At 43.3% G+C, this 15,117-nt stretch overlaps 1 long non-coding RNA gene across 1 annotated transcript; it reads left to right on the forward strand.

Moving 5' to 3' along the window:
* The first annotated feature begins 4,170 nt into the window (after positions 1-4,170).
* On the forward strand, positions 4,171-14,003 carry LOC108350401 (uncharacterized). The gene is made up of 2 exons (XR_010065232.1): positions 4,171-12,283; positions 13,774-14,003. It is a non-coding gene; the product is annotated as an uncharacterized LOC108350401 (long non-coding RNA).
* The last annotated feature ends 1,114 nt before the right edge of the window (positions 14,004-15,117 follow it).

The following is a 15,117-nucleotide window of genomic DNA, read 5'->3' on the forward strand; positions in this document are numbered from 1 at the left end:
GTGACTGGTGCCCATCTCAAGCTGCTTTTTTCTCTCCATGCGCTGTACAAGGCAGATCATGAGTCAGACTTTGGCCCACCCATGCTTTCTCCTAGGTTCTCTAAATGTGAAAGTCAAGACTGTTTTTATTTCTATAGCCAGAGACACTGTTGAAAATCTAATTACATCATCTTTTTCTATTGCCCTTGGACTAAAGACCAAAGTCCTTTTGTAGAACAGCAAAGGCCTGCACCATCTGGTCAACCTCTGACTAACCACCCCTCTAATATCGTTTTGTCTGCTTCCTCCCCTGGCTCCAGAAACACTGCCATTTTATGTTCCTTGGGCCTGAATGTCTTTTTTTCTACCACAAGGCTTTTAAATGTCTCTGTCATCATTCTTCAAATATTTCAAATGCCACATTCTGAAGGGAGTCTTCGAGATACCCCAAGCTCTATCTGCCCCCTATTCTGCTTCACATCATTGTGGGTACGTCTTTGTTGACCTTTCCTGTCACGTGTATTCATGCATAAGCTGTGTAATAAACATACAAATAATAAACTATTACACGCAAACCCAAAGCCAAAGAAGAAGAGACTGTGCCTGTCCTGTTTATGACTTTAGAGTCTAGCAACAATACTCAGGACACAGTGGGTGTCCACAAATGCTTACCAGATGAATAGGACTGGAACTGTGGCTCCCACTCAGGAGGGAAACAGTTACACAGGGTTGAGTTGAAAATGGGGATTTCTATGTGTCCTGTTAGTTTTAATGAATCAATGTATGTGACTTTCAGATTTAATCTAGGAAGAAAAGAGGAAACAAAGCTAGTGTGTGGTACAGAGGCAGAAATACAGCAAATGTAATCACAACTAAAGGCCAGTCTGGTCCACACAGGGAATTCCAGGCTAGCCAGGAGTGAGGCCCTGTTTAAAACAAACATAGTATATCCTTTTTCTCCACCTAAGCCATGAGTGAATTCTATAAACTTTACTTCAGAATTACATCCCAAATCTTCCTTTCATCTCTACTAACACCACCTGTTCTAAACCACCATCAGCTTTTCTCTGGGCTATTTGAGTAGCTTCCCCACTGGCCTCTGCTTCCACCTACATTCCAATATAGTCATTTCCCAAGAGGTGGACAAGACAACCCTTTACACAAATTATAACCCAACACACACACACACACACACACACACACACACACACACTCACTTTAAGCCCACCCCTTTCCAACATACCTAGGAATACACCTGGAACACAGTTCAAAGTTCTCACCCTGGTCTTTCCTGAAGATCTCTAACATAATTATAGCCTTGTCAGAAAATGCCTCTGCCCTCTGAGGTGTTCCTCTCATATCTCCGTCTTCTTCTCCCACCCCGGGGCCTGTCCTGGAAAGTGTCTTTGCTGACAGAGCTACTTACACACCAGCCATCTAATCCACGGACCCACCGCCATCACATCATTCTGTGGTAATGCTCAGCCTGCTGTTTTTCTTGCTTATCTCAAGTGGTTTATTTACTACTGCAATCCCTATACTTAAAACAGCACTGGGTCCCTAAGACATGGTGAATAATTTTCTGTTGAACGAATGTCTGCCTTCCTTAATTTATCACATAGTGGTTCTCAGCCATGTTACCTCACTGACAAAACTTTCAGTGGCTTCCAGAGGCTCTTTAGCCCCATCCTCTTGCTGCTCGCTCTGCTTCCCCCACTGCACCCTTCCAAGCCTGCTTCCTCAGTCTGTGGCAGCTCCTTTTCGTTCCCTTTCAGCAGGATTCTCATACTTGCAACGTCCTCCCTGGTTTGAATTCTTCTGGCCTGAGAAGCACCACCTCCTCTGAGACGCCCAACAAATTCTGTTTCTTAGCTACCTGCACCTCTTACCCCAGCTTTCCACTCATCTTTAAAATGTTCAGATTCCACACATTAAGCCTCCTTCCTTCCCAACTAGTTTTGCTTAGGAAAACTTTTCTTTAAAGCCAAAAGCTATGCTTCATCTGTGCCCCTGGCCCAGAAATTGGGTTAGAGTTAATCTTGTTTTCTCTGTGTCTCAAGAGTAAAGACGTCATCTTGGCCTTTGAGAGTCCACTCCATAATGATCTTGGATTCAATATTTTTCCATTTGCATTCCAGAATCCTATGCTTCTTATTCACAACAATTCAAACTTACTCCGTAAATGCCCCCTCTTAGTTCCAAAGTCATAGAATCACAGAGGAGAAAAGTAGAAAGATTTCTGAAGTCATCTCTATCCTTTTTTTTCCATTTCATTTTGTTTTTGTATTTTTGGGACAGAGGCTCACTACGTAGCCCTGGCTGGCATGAATCCCCTATGTGAACCAAGCTGTCCTCAGACTCACAGAGATTTCAGTTTAGTGAGTGCTGGGATTAACGTCGTGTGCCATCATGCCCAGCACCCAGCTCATTTGTAAGATGAGGTGTAATTTGTTCAATGAAGCAGCCTAGCATCCATGTTCAAGCCTCCTCCCTCACTCTTCCTTGTACTCTCCAGCAGTCTTTCTTAACATGGAGTCATGCCGATCACACTCAGAGCTAAAAGGACTCTCCTATTCTCTCTCTTGAGAGCCTCAAGAGCTTCCACAAGCCCCTTAAAAGAGGACACCCGCTCGCTCTTCCTGGATGTGCTACTCCGAGATTGCAACTCAGATCTTGAGCCTGGCAGCTGAGGCTCTAGAATTCATAAGCTGACACCTCACTGCTAGTCACAGAGATCAGAAGGGAGATCAATTAAAAGCAGTGTTAGGAGAAAAAAATATATGAGATCGATATAAAAAAGGCTTCTGATTATTAAAACTGCCATGTGTGGCGTGATTCTTCTAGGAAATAGTGAGCTTCGGACGAGACTAATGTTTAAGAATAAGAGTCTAGGGGTTGGGGATTTAGCTCAGCGGTAGAGCACTTGCCTAGCAAGCGCAAGGCCCTGGGTTCGGTCCCTAGCTCCGAAAAAAAAAGAAAAAAAAAAAGAATAAGAGTCTAAATAATACTTCAAAATCATTCTGGGAAGAGCGCTTCCCTGGTGGCGGAGGTGAGCAGAAGTAGTTAACTTCAGATTCCTGTTAGCTCCTACATTCACCCTCTTCCCTTGACTCAGGGTCAGCCCCTCCACCCCAGCTACCCTGTACAGTCAAGCGTTCTTTCATTTAAAAATGTATTTTCCTTTATTCTCTACTAAAAGTCATATATCACCCTTGTTTCTCAAAAGAATTTCTTATTTAAAAGAGCAACTCTTTTGTTTTGTTTTAATTTGCAACTTGGAGCCAGGAGTTCATGTTTTATCGATCTGTTTTAACAAATACTCAAAATTATTATTTTGCCTGCCTGGATATTTCATCTGCATAAATGTCTGTGTGCCATATGTATGCCTGGTGCCCACAGAGGTTAGAACTAGAGGTACAGACGGTTGTGAGCTACCACATGGGTGCCGGGAATCAAATCCTGCTCCTCCAGAAGAGCATCGGTGTTCTTAACCCCTGAGCCATAGCTCTAGCCCCTCCCCCACAATCTTTCCATGTTAAACATCTTGATTCCTCACCTACAGTGTAATCATATAGATAATGAGTTGTTGTCCATCTGCAGAAGATTGACATCTTGCTTCCTCTTTGAGAGCATGAGCCATCTCACATTTGTTTTGCACACTTCCACCCACACCACACCAAGACATGAAACAAGTTCTGCCTTTACTGTGGCCATTTCATGAAGCAGTATGGTATACTGTGTATATATATGACATACAATAGATGGAGCAGTATGATATACTGTGTATATATATGATATACAATAGATGGATCGGTATGGTATACTGTGTATATATATGACATACAGAGCAGTATGGTATACTGTGTGTGTGTGTGTGTGTATATATATGTATATACACATATACATACATATGTATATATATGACATACAATAGATGGAGCAGTATGGTATACTGTATAGATAGATAGATAGATAGATAGATAGATAGATAGATAGATATGACATACAATAGATGGAGCAGTATGAAACTAGATAGAAAGAGGTGGGTGGGTGTTGGGAAATGGAGACCAAGAGGAAAAGGAATCTAGCGATAAGACAGCAAGGTAATAAGACTCGAGTAGTTCCTTAAAGAGCGGGTACCATTGCTTTGAAGCAAGAGACATGAGACGTGCTCAAGCAATATCAGGCAAATTAAAAAAGTTGCCCCAAATATTTCCCCCCAGGAGATAGTTATGTGATGATAAGCTTACAATGCTTTATTGCTGTGCCTTTGACATATGATTTAACCCATTGATGCAATGTCAGGATTCTCTGATTTGCCTCTCTCTGCCCTTGCCTATAGGAAGGAGATTCTAAGATGAGAACAGAAGTAAATCTATATTATATTAGGGTCTGACAGAGACGGTGAAGTCTTCCTGCAAAATTATGCTGGGAAATTATGAGGCCCATCCCTGAGGTGAGGGATCACACTGAAGTCTGGCTCCAAGTGTTCTTCCTACTTAAGCTTCTAAGGCCAAACGATAACAGACAAATACACTGCTGGAAACTGATGGTGTGGTGCTTCACTCTTCCAACTATTTCCAGAAAGGTAGCTTTCACTACTGGAAAAATCTTTAATACAAAGTAGAGGAAATTTAGAGATCCTTGCCCTGGCCTGATGGGTGGTCAGTTCCTGATATGAGTCAACAGGCTCGGGAACAGGGTGTTCTTAGCATTCTAGCCCACTGAGAGAGTTCAGGTAGAGGAGAGAGAAAAGGTCCCCTCCCATGGAACCTGCAGGCATGCTCAGCAGAAGTGAGCAGCTCTGTCAGCTAAGCTGCCAGCCAGCTGAGGCTGCTTCTCATACTAGAGATGCTCAATTATTTTTCACCAGAACATATCATCTCTTCACTTCATCATAAGGCTGTTAGCTCACTTTAGAAAGAGAAAACATGTCACGGTCTCTCTGTGTCTTCCCGTCATACATCTGAGCCAGCCCAGCCACAGCTCATCTTTGGCAAGTTTAATGAGTTTTCTTTCCTATCTCTTTTCCATCACTGAGATCATCTTTAAAACATGTAAAAGGAGTGGACTCTGCCCGGTGCTCAAAATCTTTCCCTCTTCTGCCTCCCGGTCATGTTGACCTGGCCTTGACAAACCCTGCTATGACTTTAGCCGCTAACCTGATGCTCACCTAATGTGCTGATGAATCATTCTTACTGATGAATGTGGCCTACAGAGGTAGGAGACATCATAAGACAGGACCTAGTACAGCCTGTATGGCTACATCCCTTCACTCTGTCAGGCCTATCCTACTGGCCTAGATTCAGACTGGCTATGACATGCATTCTTACAGTTACCTTGACCTTAAGAAAAATAAGTTCTCAAAAGTATTTTTCCTAGTTTGATGGGTTTAGATAAGCAGCATCTTGTTTTTCCTGGACCAAATGGAGCAGTCAGCCTACTATTCTCCCTCATGTCCTCTCATACCATTTATCTCTGCACATCCTTTGAGTGTATCTCTAGTCTGTCTCCAGAAGTCTCTAGTCTGTCCCCCACCCCCCTCCTGCTCTCTCTTTGATCCTGGTTGCTGTCCAGAAAGAATGCAGAGCAGACTTCAATGCTGGGCCAGTACTTTTCCATTGTATCATTTCCTCAGCATCTGACAAAGTCCTAGCCTCCTTTATAAAACATCATTTGGATTAAATAATAACAGTCCTCATCTTCACACTTGCAAGGTGTGGTGGAACCGAACCATACAACTCAGCCTTTCCCACAAATCTAACAAACAAACCAAGAGCATATGATTATTCTTCAATAGCTTTCTTTGAAGGGAAGAAGACAGGGTGTTCTGGGCCTATTGGGTGAAGCCGACTTCCTTGACACAGGCTCTGTTCTCCCATAGAACAGGCAGGCTACCCTGACCTAACAAGGCCATCTAAAACTTTCGCCTTAGGAACAGACAAACTTTGTGATTCCTCTAAAATGAAGAGTCTGCTTTGAAGTGGGTGTTCCAACAGTGTGTGGGATACCACAGCTCTGACCAGCAATGAGTCACGAGTGGCCAAGGGTGGGTGTTTCACTGATGGCTAAGGGGAGTCGATCATCTGAGGTTATGACACTGAGCGAAGTGCCTAATGATAGCTTCTCTAGCTACTTGGGATTGAAATGACAAGCTATGCCCTCTAAGAGGTTTAGCTGAAGGAGACACACGCCAGCTTATTGAAAACCCTTTCCTATTAGCACCGATAGCAATTAATTACAAACATCTATGCTGATTTATGGACACCTGCTTAGCATCAACCACACAGGCCCACCCCTCCAATTATTTAGTGATACAATGTCCCATTCATTTTGCTCAGGGCAGTCAAGACTTTTCTAATTTCCTGTGGCCACCTTAAGCTCTGTGTATATCTTCCTCTTCCAAATTACCAACAGGCCTCGAACAGATTTGCCTGGTTTTGAAAACAGCAGGAGGCACCGTTTGAACTTTCTGAAATGCAGATACATGCGTGAGCACACGCGCGCGTGCACGGAGGTCACTCAATCCAAGCGCAATATGATAAGGTCCTTTATATGCAAATGTCCTGGAGTCTTAATGCTCAGGCATACACGACTTCCATTTTCCATCTCACTTTAGGGCTGTATCACAATTGGATGTGCTTCTTATTTATAACACCATTTTTGCAGCAGTAAAGAGATCCAGGATAAGTGACGAGCAAAGTGACTTCAGAAGTCAGCCTAGGACATTACTCCCCACGCCTAGTCCTTACCAATGTCAAGTGCAAAATTTAAATTAACAGGCACTTCCCTTATTGAAATGACTTCAGCACTTTTGCTGTCTCCCATTGATTTCTATTTACTTTGGCATCTACAGGCAGGAAGAACATATTTTTTGTGCCTGACGAAGCCACCTACGACTTCACCGGGTCCCTAGCTGGAATACAGTGCTGCTGTGAGCTCACGTGAGGGTTAACATAATCCGAGAACACTATGTACGTGATTTCTCTCCAGACCTTCCCTTCCCATTGGCATTCCCTTAGAGCCACCTCTCTGCTGTATTTTCATATTAATAAATGATCTATAGGACTCTAACCTAGCAGTAAATACGCTGTCAGAAGCATCTTAATACTAACTGGCTTGTCTGAAAATATGTTATTGGTCAGATAATATGGGTAAGGGGTAACTTCGACTCCCTCCTAGCTTATGGAAAAGTCCATAAGTCTCTGTTGAAGTAAGTGTTGTGTGTGTGTGTGTGTGTGTGTGTGTGTGTGTGTGTGTGTGTGTGTGTGTGTGTGTGTTTATGTGTGTGTGGAGGAGGGAGTTGTTTCTGTTTTTGTTTTTTGTTTTTTTTTCTTATGGTCCAAGCTGGCTCCAGAAGAGCCCAAATAAGTTTGAATTCATTTCTTGGTTTGGGGTTTGTTTTCTGTTTGTTTGTTTGTTTGTTTGTTTTGTTTTGTCTTGTCTGTTCTTCAAAAGCAATTCATTTCAGAGTTAGTTCTTAGAGTTCAAAAATGGAATAAAAGCATTCAGAAGGTAGCTGTAATTAAAATGCAAACATGGTGTATTTGATTCGTCTAGCAAAGGTAGTGAGCCAGGAAGTTCAGAAAATATTTGCTCCCTCTAATTTCAGACTAAAATGACTTCAGTGATTCAATGTCCCCTTGAACCTCTCTTTTGGGCACTACAGGTGGAAGCAGGAAGTGTCCCTGGGACAGAGGAAGAACTCTCAGGCTGTGTCACCATAGCTAAGCCTCTGCTTTCTCGGGAATGTCATAAAATAAGGCCATGTAAAGACCAATTTGGAAGCCTCTTAGACACACTGAGGTCACCGGCTTTTCTGAACTTCCTGGCTAACCTTCCATGGTTCACAGGCCCTGACAGGATACAAGGAACCTGTGTGGCTCAACGTTGGGTGGGAGGAGAGATGTGGTACCAGGCAGGAGGCAGGAGGTGGCAGCCCAACCAGAACACCTGAGAGCAGGGCGTGAGCTGTTTTAATGACCTCAGATAGCCAGGGCCTCTGTTTTATGTCTTATCGCAATTACTGGGAAACCAGGCTCGAGAGTGGTGAAAGCATCTGTCGGGCCACATGCATGTTCGCCACGGGTGTGCTGCTCCTTCAGATCTAGCTGCAACAGGCGCCAGACCAGCCCAAATGTATTTCTTTGAAGAATTATGTACAAAAGTCACTTCTTGGAAATTCTGAGTTACTCTAGAAGGATCCTGGGTACTTACTGGCCATGCCTTTGAAGCTTTGGCTAATGAGACTGATAGAAAACCACTGGCCAGGCCCTGGTGTAAGTGGACATTTCCCAAGGAGAAATTTTATGCAGAGAAAAATGCTCTCATGGAGTCTTCCGTCATAGAGATAAGTGGTTTCCCAGACATCTGTGGCTCTGGGACATTGTCATCTGGACATTGTTCAGCCAGGTCTTAAAACACGTCACTTCTATTCTCCCTCAGGCACTCAGAAAGCCTTTCCTAACTTCTATGTTCCAGAGGCTGGGAATATAGCCGTGAGTGGTACTGGCAGGGTCTTACTCAGATTCTCAGACAAGAGACAATTAAGTAGTGTTAAGTGGGGTGAGTGTACAGAAAATAAGACCTCAACCTGAACTGACAAACAGCACTGCTTCTCGGAACAGTCACACAGGCCACCATCAGTTCACAGGGCCAACCTCAGAATAAAGGAGCTGTGAGAACAATTTCTCTGAAAAGGGATATGGAGTCTTCTGGGCCCAGAAATGGTTTCTACTTACATCCTTTGAAAATTTCCAAAGGAGCTTGAGACCCCATATGAACAACAATGCCAAGCAACCAGAGCTTCCAGGGACTAAGCCACTACCTAAAGACTATACATGGACTGACCCTGGACTCTGACCTCATAGGTAGTAATGAATAGCCTAGTTAGAGCACCAGTGGAAGGGTAAGCCCTTGGTCCTGCCAAGACTGAACCCCTAGTGAATGAGATTGTTGGGGGGAGGGAAGTAATGGGGGAGGATGGGAAGGGGAACACCCATATCGAAGGGGAGGGGGAGGAGTTAGGGGGATGTTGGCCCAGAAACCGGGAAAGGGAATAACAATCAAAATGTAAATAAGAAATACCCAAGTTAATAAAGATGGGGAAAAAATGAATCAAAATGTGATTGTTTAGCACCTCAGAATGCAGGCAGTGAACGGATTATGTCTGTCTTATGTCCATTTACCAATTCTTTATACATGCTATTCTTAAAAGCTCTTGAGAAGTAGTGATTGGGGGTTCCAGATGCATTTATCCATTATGTAGATGTCAAGATAGCATTTAGTGTACTTACTTGCTCAACTGATTTGCTCAATCCAAAAATCACATTTAAATCTCTTTTTTTAAAACAACCTGGAAGTCTCCACATCCCTTTTTAGAAAAAGTGCTTTTGAACTTCCTTTATCCTTCTCTATTTCCTGACCCAATTGCCAGAGAAAATGTCAGTGGTCCTATGTCATAAAAGCTTCCCTGGTATGCTTTAAGGGGTTTCTCCATTATCCTCACTTATAAATGAGAAAATTAAACATTAAGACACAAGAGACTTCCATAGGATCACACAGCCGATGGGAGCTTTTCTGGACAGCACTCTGCGGGTGATCCCTTGAATGGCCTGTTCCCATTGTCAAGGTCCCCCTTCTCTGATGCCTGTTGGAAGATTCTGACTTGAAACCTGTATCCTAGGGAAATCCGCTCAACGTCTGTTGGAGGAGAAAGTGTGTAACACAGACACTTGCAGAGGTCCCAAAGCCAGAGAAGGAAGAAGCAAAGCAGACTAGAGCATTCAAGGTTCCTCGATTCTAGACTTTCAGGAGAAAACTCTTTCTACCAAAAGAGATCTCAGGGAAAGACAAGAGCCAGTAATAAAAGCAGAGCGGTTCCCACAAGAACCGCAGGAGCCATTGGTCCAAGGCTGAATGACTGTACACACAGAACACGGAGGAAGAAGCTGAAGGGCACAGCTGGGTTCACATCCCTACCATCAACAGTCAACCGCCAGGATCCCTGGGATTCCCGCCCCCAACCCACCCCAGCACCAGGAAACAGACAGCAGTGAGGCTTTGAAAGGGCAGTCATGGAGATTCTTTCCCAGTTGACTAGATGTAATGTGTAACCCTTACCAGACCAGTATGAAAGATGTCATCAGTTCAACCCCAAGCATGTGCGGGAGAATTGCTTTTACAACAATGAGCAGCGGGCATCTGCAGTCTTGAGCCGCTAAATTAACCACCTGCAGTTATCAAACCAGAAGGGGAAAACATGGGCAAGGAATGCAGGTGAAAGCTATTTTCGTGGATAAGAACGAGTTCTCTGACCCAAGAGGTGTTGAAGCATCACTCGGTCCAGATGTGACAGAGGGAATTCAGACATCCAGGTGCTTCAGACAGACCACAATGAGTTTCAAACCTAGTCATTCACCATGGTCTCCTGAGAAACTTTCAAAGAATACGTCTTGCTATGCCTGTGCTGGATGGAGAGAACCACCAGGCTGGGAACAAGACTTAAAGAATCGGTAATTCAGAGACTCTAGGGCTCTGTGAGAACTGGTAATCTTTACAGAGGATGGCTGCGATCCCTGTATGGTCAGGAAGTCTGTGATTTCCTACCAAGGTTCTGAACCTCATCTACCACATATGTACAGGGAGAAAGTGACCTGTGTAGACAGCCAGCCACTGGGAAATGGCTTTTCCCCACCACACAGTATAGTGTTTTGCATATTTGCTGATGTTCCCCCCAAAAGCATGCAGAAATGAATCATTATTGAAACAATTTACTTTCAGTTAGTGCATGAATGCCTTCCCAGGATGCCCTGATGCTTTGTTTGTCCTCCTATAAAAATTATTTATGACCCAAGTGTGATCTTTTAAATCAGAATACTTATTCCTGAAATCAAAGCTCCGGCATGCTAATGCAAGTAGAAACCTCGATAATTTTTCAAAGCTGTGTTGAATATTCAAAAGCTGGAGCTGAAGGAAAGGAGTTAACATTAATTAATATTTGAAGCAGTAAAATAAAAGCAACAGTGAAGCTAATTTTGCAGGACAATTAATCATGAGTCTTGCTAATTACACATGGGATTTTTTGCAAATGATTTTTTTTTCCTCAGGTAGCAAAGTAAAAATGATAATCCACTACCCATCAAAATCATTGGCTCCTCACCAATGTCCCCAGCAAGAGCAATTAGTGGGAACAGCAGAGCCCTAGTAATTGCATGTCAAGAGAGGAGAGCGGGAGGATTTTAATTGCTCTAAATAAAGACCACTCGCTCAAACGTACACCTGATTGTCCAAAACAGCCCTGCAAGCCAGAGCAAGCACGCCACGGCTTCCAGGTGCCCGCACAAAAAGAACTCTGTGGGAGCACTCTTCTCCCGGCAACCCCTGCAGTTTCTGGAAGAAAATATCAATATGCGTTCATGCTCTGAACTGCACTGTCATCACTTGGCTATAAGAACCAAAAAAAAAAAAAAAAAAAAAAAAAAAAAACACCCACTTGGGAAAATGTCCATATTCTTTATATTTGCCAAATATTTATTGCTGACATTTTTTTTGAAGAACTTTAACTATCTACAAGGTGCCAAGGGCTTCAAATTTACTGAATTTTAGGATCCCCAATAAAATGTTTTTAACAAGACATCTCAAGAGGGCATAAAATAAAAAATTACCATATTCATGAGTGTGAGCCTCTAAGATTGCAATGCTATAAACTGGATGTTTATAATTTGCTTGTGGCTTTCTTAATTAAAAACTGGTAATTAGGAACTCAAGTACTATTTTTTTTTCTGCACTTCAGCTCCTATACTTTCTCTGCCCCTGTTACTTCTCAGCTTAATACATGTACACACGGATGCACACAATTGCAAATGATCAATAATATTTAACTGTGTGTCTAAAACCTAAATGATGATGGATACATTTAAATATTGCTTTCCAGGACATTATTATTCCAACGGCCATGCTGGGGCTTAAACATTTAGTTTAAACACGACAGCTACCATTTCTTGCTCTTCCTATGCACCATTTGCTCTCGGGTTTTAAACGGAATTGCTGAAGAGCTTACTCATAGCTATTGTCTCCCCCAGTCCCTCTGCCTACCGTTGCGTGGTTAACTGTACCATCCCGAGAATTCAGACCCCCAGCTCTTCCCATCATTAGCTTCGTGGAAGGGAACGGTAACCTTAACGGTCGCACTTTCTCAGCACGGCCAGAACTGTGCGCCTTGCCTACTGCACCAGAACCAAGAGCAGCAAAGAATCCTGGGAGAGGGAGCCGCTTCCTTGGCTGAATCGCTAGCAGATCACAGGTGTGTGTCTGATGCCCAGAGGTGACGTAGATCACAATGCTAGGATGGTGGTTTGAACGGGGAGAAGCTTTTCAGTGAAAGCAGATCCTTAAAGTCCTACAGTTTTGCAGATGTCGCTCTCACAGCAGCTCCTTTACCTTGTCTCCTTGGCTAATTGTGTTCAGTTTTTCTTACATTTTAAAGGAGTCTACAAAGGTGGAAATTCAAAGAGTGCCCATGCTGGAGTTAAAATACCCCCGGTGTCGTTAGATGCACACACCTCACAAGACCTTATATTTCCTCCCTCTCCTTTTATCTTCCACCAAATATCAACCAGAGACCAAATGGCTATTATTTGCTTAGAAACATTTTACCAAGACATGAAAAATAAGCTGTTTAGCTGTTTGAGAAACATCTTCAGGAGGGCCTGGAATGAAATGACCCTTCCCCTCCAAATAGAATAAATTTCCACCACAGAAACCAAGCCATAGGGTACATCTCAGAGGGGACCAGAGAATGGGGTACAGCAGTAAAACATCGGAAACAATAGATTTTTTTTATAGCTCATTATCATGAGGACATGCTATTATTCTGAATTCTAAAGGAATGAAGTGTTGGATTCTTCGGCTTTCTTCTTTGGGTTGTCGGAATTCTTTGAGAAGTCCGCAATGTTCGTCCCTAAATTGTTTGTTTCCTGGCTTGTCTGGCGTGGCCATTAGGAGTCCGCTAACATGCTATTTATATTGTCACTCATTACTGAACAAGGGAGGATGGGGGGGTGCTCGATCAAAGTGGATAATCTTCTAACATAAACGTGAATGAAAGGGTGCTATGGTAATAGGGCTTGGGTGTGACAACAGCTTCCGAATCAAGGGTCAAACCACTTCAGAGTTTTCCTAGATTCTAGCGACTCATTAAGGGAGCAGAGTAGGGCTGAGCGTGACCTTTGCCCCTCAAAGCCCCCAGGACGTTTTGTGCCTTTCCTTAACTATAGCATCTGCAGACGGGTTGGCAATGTTTAGCACCGTGCAGACCCCCACCGTAGTGAGCAGATCTAGTCTATTGGCTCCTTGATGGAGTCCATGGTGCCACATCAATTAAAGGAGGCAGAGAGGATGGCAAACAGGCTCTTTATCCCCTCCACTCAGAAAGGAAGGTATACCCAGCAAAGGAATACATTTGTGATCACCTACCAAGCAAATATCAAAACTCAACAGCAAACAAGAACAAGAAATAAAATCTGGGGAGTGGGACGCTGGACAACAATCCATTTCTACTGGGCTCAGTGACTCCTTTTGGTTCTTCATCCCTGTCCCCTGGGTCCCCAAGTTTGAGGACATCCATCTGTGGCTTAAATAGTGTGAGTATTGCGTGTTCACGCATGTTCACGTTTTTATGGGTTCAAGTGTATCGCTTTTGTGATACTCTCAATCATTCTAGCCCAGATAAGACTTAAAACCACTAAAGGAAGATGACTGCCTTGAGCTGCTCCATTCTGACTTTTCCGATAGGAACCACTTGGTAACACTGTCTCCAGATGAAAGATCTCCAAATAACCTGGACCAACTGCCACAGAGGAAGAAACAGCAGATGCGATTTTCCTCTGTGATGGGCAGAGCCACTATCGACCTTTGCAGAAGCAGCTCTTTTGTGAATCTGAGCTTGGCTGGTTACTACCATACCAGCATTGTGAATTGTGAATTGTTTTGAAGGTTGAAAATGAGCTTTACTGTGTTCTTCATATCGGGCCCTTTGATAGCTCTGTGTTCTTAAGGTTTCTCAGTCCAAATATCAAATGACTCTTCCTTTTTGAAAAGATAATTTTTAAATTGTGTATGTGTGTGTGTGTGTGTGTGTGTGTGTGTGTGTGTGTGTGTATCATATGCATTCAGGTGCCCTCTGAGGCCAGATTATAATGGATCTCAAAATGTTGTGAGGCCTCTTGCAAAAGTAGTACGTGCTTATAACCACTGAGCTATGTCTCTCTTTTTTTTTTTTTTTAGTATTTTGAGATAGGGTCTCACTATGACCTTAGGTTTGAAATCCTTCTGTGACCACCTTGTGAGCAGTCAGACTACAGGTGTCCATTGTCTTACACTTTTAAGGGGATGGCAAAGTCAAACATAACCCATGTTCACTAAAATAATGAAGTGGATATGTAAAACCCCAAACCCTAAAATGTCTAAAATGAAAAGAAAATGTTGGTGGGCCTGGTGGGTGTATATACATGCACAGTGTATGTGTGAGTGTATATAGCATAGGCAAAAAGAAAAGAAAAGAAAAGAAAGGAAAAGAAAACCACAGACAAACTAAACTGGATCAAACTCAGGAGCGTCTGCTTACAAAAGAAGCCATCAACAGTGAAGAGGCAACGATCAAGGTGGGAGAAAGCATTTGAACTATCCATCTGTCAAGGGACACACGAGGGAGTTGCACACTTCCACAGGCAGAACGGGCCACTGCAAGATGCTCCCCTGCCCTCACTGTCCACATCCAAGTCACGGCAAGCATTTGATTTGATATTCAACAACTCAGGCTGTAGAAGCAGAAAAGAGAGACTACCTGGCGGGAGAGGTAGGCCAACAAGAGGGAGTGGGGGAGGGGTGAAGGAAGAAGATGAGTAGGAAGATAGTAAAACGGAATAAATGTAAGAAACGCCCCCAGTGAGACCCACCACTGTGGTAACTCAAAACTAATAGTAAACTAGAGACAAGAATACTTAGGTACTGCCAGGAAACATCGCAATTTAGCTGTACCTCTGGTGACCTCAAATCCTCACACTATACTATAGTTACCATGGAAGTGGATACCAAGTGGTGCTTTTTTTTTCTCAAAATTTGGTGTATTGACCCAAA

Source organism: Rattus norvegicus, chromosome 3 (genome assembly GCF_036323735.1).
Source record: "Rattus norvegicus strain BN/NHsdMcwi chromosome 3, GRCr8, whole genome shotgun sequence".
In the NCBI taxonomy this organism is placed as follows: domain Eukaryota; kingdom Metazoa; phylum Chordata; class Mammalia; order Rodentia; family Muridae; genus Rattus; species Rattus norvegicus.